Here is a 6,359-nt window from a genome sequence, read left to right on the forward strand (position 1 = left end):
CCACGCTGGTGACGTGGACGAAACTACGCATCACAAACACGGAAATGTTTGCTGGAGTTTCTTCCGGTATTTTGGATTCAGGGGTACAAAAGTAAAATTTTATTCAAATACTTTAGACCAGAGGTATCTGGTTCAGACCCTGGAGGGGTCCAGTCCTGCAGGTTTTAGGCCAGATGTGCCCAGTTCTGGTCCTGGAGGGGCCCTGACCCCCAGGTTTTTGGCCCGAGGTTTCCAGTTCTGGTTCTGGAGGGGTCAGGTCCTCCAGGTTTTTGGCCAGGGGTGTCCAGTTCTGGACCTGGAGGAGTCCAGTCCTGCAGGTTTTAGGCCATAGGTGTCCAGTTATTGTCCTGGAGGGGCCTGGTCCTGGAGGATTCCTTCCAGGGTTGTCAAGTTCTGGTCCTGGAGGGGCCCTGACCCCCAGGTTTTAGGCCAGAGGTTTCCAGTTCTGGTCCTGGAGGTGCCTGGTCCTGCAGGTTTTATGCCAGGGTTTAGCCCAGTCATGGTAACAAATTTAGCCATGCGATTAATTGTCCAGAAATGATTGCGATAGACGATAATATCGCGCTAAGTGATTATTGTTGTCATTTTGAGGACATTTGAAACTAAAATAACAATAAAACCACAATAATGCAAGTACACCCTTTAAAGAACATACTTTAATTTCTATCGAACAATTAGCTTGATTTGCAGACTAGTTTATTCTCATCCAGTCCCCAGTCTGCTAAACCAGATCAGGATTTCTCCTGGGGTTTTGGCAACGTGGTTATCTGTAACATGTGGTCTCTAAATACCATGTAACACAGTTAGTCTATGGTCAGCTCATATAGGTGGACATGTTTGGACTTGACCAGAGGTGGAATGGTAAAATAGACCGTCTTTGATCACTTCAGTACATCATTTTTCATGTCATTGTAAAGTTGTGGAAATGCTGTTTGTAACATGTATGTTCATCCGGGAAGATTGTTAATGTCTTTTCCCAGCTGGATAAACTGCAGTTGATGATTTTGTTTTAGGTGCAGGTGGAATCTTGTAGTATTGCCGTGTTTTGTTATATTGTCTTAAAACAAATGCGGCAGTCGCTCAGAGTGAACAAGAGAGAAGAGAAAGACATGAAAATGATTGCGTCCAGCAAACTTGGTGCGTGTATTTTTTCTTATCATGCGATTAATTGACTTATTGCTTATTCCAACAGGCCTACCAGGGGTGTACAGTTCTGCAGGTTTTAGGCCAGGGGTGTCGGGTTCTGGTCCTAAAGGGACAGGGTCCCGTTTGAAGCTGGAACATGATAATTAGATATAAAAAAAGAAGTAAAGAAATGCAAAAGGACACAAAGACAAAAGAAGACAGTCTGAAACAAAATGTCCTCAACGTGTCTGACGATGAACAGAAAAGCTGTTAAATATAAAAAACCGTTGCTTTTGTGGCAGTTCAAAGAGTCGGCTACAAGCTAAAGATATAAAACCGGACAACGCCACCCTGGGTATTATGTCCAGGGAAAATAGCTAGGTGGTTACACCCACCACCAGGCACTCAGGTTCGTTAGCAATGGAGGCAGAGACATCAGTTACAGATATAAAAAGAGATTTTATTATTCCTATTTAAAATCTACAAAAATACTTTAAGAAAGGTAAATCAGGGCTGAGACCTACTGGGGTGGATGTGTCCAGAGAACTAGGGAAGGGACCCCAAGAACACCACACATAAAAGGATAAACAAAACCACACCAAAGAAGTAGGGAGGCACCACCACCAGGACACCAATCCACCACTGCAGTCTCAGCACCTGAGAAAAAAAACAGAAATGGTTAAAACACAAAATTAAACAATATAAAAATATTAAGATAAAATAAACAGCTTTGTCCCAGAAAATGTCCTTCCGTTCCCCACTATCATGGGCGGCTCGACTGTCCAGTCTGCACCAGCTCGTGGTGAATCCGGCGCCCACGTTAGCGTTTCCTCTTCTCCAAGAAGTTGTTGAAGGCGGAGAAGGAAACGAAGTGAAGTTGAAGCCGCAGTAACACAGAGCGGCCGAGGGAACACCTGGAAAGATGCGTCAGCGCAGAGCAGCAGCGGTCTCCAGAGCAGTTTGATACACCGTAACGCTCCCCGTTTCCTGGTAAAAGGAGATCGGCATCCGTCCAGTGCAATGCGGGTGACAGTATTTTGGCATCGACTAGTCTAGCTCCAGCATATTTATGTCAGCTTCCGCCTGACCATAAAACTGGAACACCGTCGTATGCCTCAGAACCAGTAACGCTACTGGCAACAGCTTGCCGCAGCAATGAATGATCCAGGCTACTGAACCAAGCCTTAGAACACCCAGCGCCGATCTCTGCGACCAACCTGAAGCGGAAGCAAGGAATCCCCTGAATGACGTAGCCCAGCTGCTAGTCGGCAATCGATGATCTGAATGCCCAGCTTACCTATATAGGGTGGCTCCCCCTGCAGCGATTGGCTGCTGGAAGGAAAGCCAGAAACTACTAATAAGCAACAGCTGTGTCCCGTTACACTTTCCATCCAGATTTCATCCTGATCATCACATACAAGTAGAACTTTGGATCAGAACAGATCCAAGACGAACCAACGTGAAAAGATGGTTTTGGTTTGGTTGGTCCAGGCCGTGCAGCGCCCCCTACAGGTACAAAAGTGCCTGTAATGAACGTGTGAAGCCTGCAGGAGGCGCTGCAATCCCCCACCGAGCAGCGGCAGGTGGTGTGAGGCCTCATTAACTCATTAACCTGCAGCAGCCAATCAGAGCGTGAGAATTCGGCAACATATGGAGCCTTTCTGTGCTGCTCAGCGAGGCGGAAGACGGATTCCGACAGCCAACAGGCTCCGTGTTCAATAAAACTTTATCAACAGGACTCTGACCCACAGTGAGGTTTCCCGTTCCGACTGCAGCGCCTCTCTCTGAATACATGTGTGAACTATCAGTTGAAACCCAAAGAACTCAAGTTCAACACCTCAGGACTCAGCTAAAATGAAGGGACTACTTTCAGAGGCGGATTAATACACTTCTCCTGTGAGTCTGGTTACAATAAGCTACTAGAGGGAATGTTTGGGTCCCAGAGATCAGAGCTACACTGTGTGAGGAACACACAACTAAAAGTTTCTCCAAAGGCAGTGGCAGATTTAAGAGATTTGGGGCCCCAGGCAAAGGCAGGCATGGGGCCCCATTGGGCCCCATGGTACATATTGCACTTATTTGCGTTGCTAACAGCCAGTGTAAAAGTCTCTTTTGACAGGAAAGGTTTCCTTCACTCGATGGTATGAACTGATCATTTATTGTGACAAGTAATAAGTTACAGATCAACTCACAGACCGCATCACACACACTCTCTCACACACACACACACACACACACACACACACAGATAACATTAGGTATTAGTGTGTATATACCAGAATGGGGGGCCCGAGACAAACATAATATAAGTATTTTGCTGGCAGTTTAGTGAATGCATTTTAATCAAAAACTATTTTTTGTTGGTAATAAGTAACTAAGTAATAAATAACCATAAGTGTATGACATGTTTTGTGGGGCCCTAAAGAACTGGAGGCCATAGGCAACCGCCTAGTTTTGCCTAATGGTAAGTCTGCCCCTGTCCTAACATGGATTTGTTATCAACTACAAGTCGTTCTGTTTTAGTGCAGTTCACAGAGATATGACGCAGATGTTCAACGATGCCACTGTTGTCAGAAAGAAAAGATGTTTCTGACCCGGAATATATCTCATCAAACCCCAAACCTGACTAACCTTACCAGGACTGACCCTAACCCTAACATAACTAGAACTAACCAGAACCTGAGTGAAGGAGAGAAAAGGTCCAAGATTAAAACCCAGAAAAGTTGATTTCTTAATAATAAAAAATGTTGTCTTGAGATAAATCAGGAGAAAATGGACGTTTCTGGTTTTAATAAATTTGAATGGTTACAGGTAAATCTTACATCTTTTATCCTTAAAGAGTAAAAGCTCATTACTCACTTCCTCCTCCTCCTCCTCCTCCTTGCTGCCTTCATCACTCTGCTCCATATATGTAATTTCATCCATAAGCCTCTAATAGCTGTTTATCAGTTAATGGCCACAGTGACCTTAATGGTTCTGTAATCTTTCTGCTGCCTTTTTATTTTCATCACACTGATGTTCAGCAGAACAAAAGCAGTGCTGAGTGAATCCTAATCGTCTCGCAGATTTACATACAAATGACATTTAGACACAATTACGTCAGTTTGAGACGCTAATCCAACTAAGTTGTTAATCGACGCAGAAACACGGTGAAGAGTTGCAGCCGACCGCATGAAGCAACACCTGCTGCAGGTTAACCGTTTCAGGTCCGAACCCACCAGATTAACCCGTTGGACCAAACGTTGCCTGTACTGGTATGTATTTTACTCCGACTACTTACATGTTCCACCTCACCGGAAAGCTCAGATTCTTTAGATGTGAATGGGAAACCAGTCCAGGCTACAATCAGATTCAGTTCACTCTTCTGTCAGAAGGTTTACCTCCGAAGCCTCCAGCAGCAGATTGTTCCCTTCACATCAGGAAGGGTCCAGTAGAACCAGTGCTCCACAACGCTGGACTGGAACTGATGTGCACCAGAGACGGAAACCCTCCTGATGGTCTTTGTGAAGTTTTTCTTTTGTCTCTTTGTGTTTGCAATAATCAGATTAATCAGGTACAGAATCTAAAGTGGAAACTTTATTGATTTATTTGATTATGAATTCAGTTTTTATGCTGATGATACAGTGGTTTACTGCTCTGCATGTGGTCCTAAACAGAGTCTTGCTCTGTTACAGCGGGATTTTCATGTCATCCAGAGATGTTTGATTCTGAACTAGTTTAAAATATCAACAAAGTTGACAAAGGACTCTAAAAGCAAAGATCAAACCTTCCTTTTTTCCCCCCACAATCTGAATCTGTCCAAAACTCTGTCAACCTTCACATCCAGTTGCTTAAAAACAACTCAGGTTAATCATTTCTCTGAGTTTAAATAGCTGAATGTAACTCGAGTTGAATATCGGGAAAATCACCTCATTTCTTCCGAATTAGCCATCACATTGCAGGTCCTCACTGAATCTTTGTCGCATCATCCTGCTGGAGCAACAGGAATCTGCCATGAAATCATCTCTGCGTCTTATAGATGTGCAGCGCTGAGCTGCTGCAGCTCTATCTGGGTCATGTGATCCCATCAGGGGGATTATTAGGGAATCATTTGAAGGATTTCTGCGGATATAATTCGGCATGTTTGGATAATAATTGATAGAAGATTCCACTTTCATCTTGTAAGACGCAGCTTCGATGTGGATTAGACATCTGGACTGAGCTGCCTTATTTTCTGAGCCTTATTAGGCTGCATCTTATTTATCTGCCATCATCAGTGCAGCTCTGATTATCATGTGGAATCTGCAGCAGATGCAGGCGGCGATGCTGCATGGCATCCGCATGCAGAGGGAGACACCTGACTGAAACCTGGAGACAGGAAAATAGAAAATTCTAACAACATTTTAATTCATTTTACAAGCCAATTCTCACCTGGTGGCAACTGGGACTGTCTGGTTGCTATGGTGATTCCCGCAGTTTCCATACAGCATTACTGCAGAACGGATGGGGAAGCAGATATAATGAAATGATTAAGCTGTAAAATGAGGTCTTTACTTGACCTTCACATTAACAATCTACAGGCTAAAACATTTTATCATAATGTGTTTTATTTTAATTAAGATGAGAATGTTATGATGTTAAAATCAACATTTCCTCTAATATAAAAACTGCAATGAGTCAAAATAATCACACATAAATGTTCCTTTTTCCAGCTATGAGGATGATGATGCTCATGTGACAATGATTTATCTCTGTTTTTGTAATTTTGTCTGCTAATAGACATGTTTTCCTTCGAAGTTTCATTAAGATGATGCATTCAAGTTGTGGATTTCTTTTTCTTTTTTTTCTGTCATGAATGTTAATTTCTGATGCTGATTGCAGCACAAGCTGCTTTCCTCATTTCTACAATACTAATGTGAAACAAACATACCAAAAGACAACTTTTGGTGTATTCTGGTATTTTCTTTGGTATATTCAACTCATAGTTGAAGAAATAATTCATTCATTTCAGCTGAAAAACTAAACTAACCCTTATTGTTAATGAGTCCATAGAATAATTCCATTATAAACTTTTGTTTTTTCAGGAGTCTGACCCACCTAATAAATCTGCAAATAAACCAGCCAAACAATTCCAGGTACATCTGGGACACTTTTATGTCACCATTGTCTTTTCTACAGGTTTTGTTGAAGCTCGTCAATAAGAAATGTATTTAATGAGTAAGTTATGTTATTAACAAATAGGTCATGTTTTTGTG

The sequence above is a fragment of the Telmatherina bonti genome, assembly GCF_933228915.1.
Source record: "Telmatherina bonti genome assembly, chromosome: 11".
NCBI classification, from domain to species: Eukaryota; Metazoa; Chordata; class Actinopteri; order Atheriniformes; family Telmatherinidae; genus Telmatherina; species Telmatherina bonti.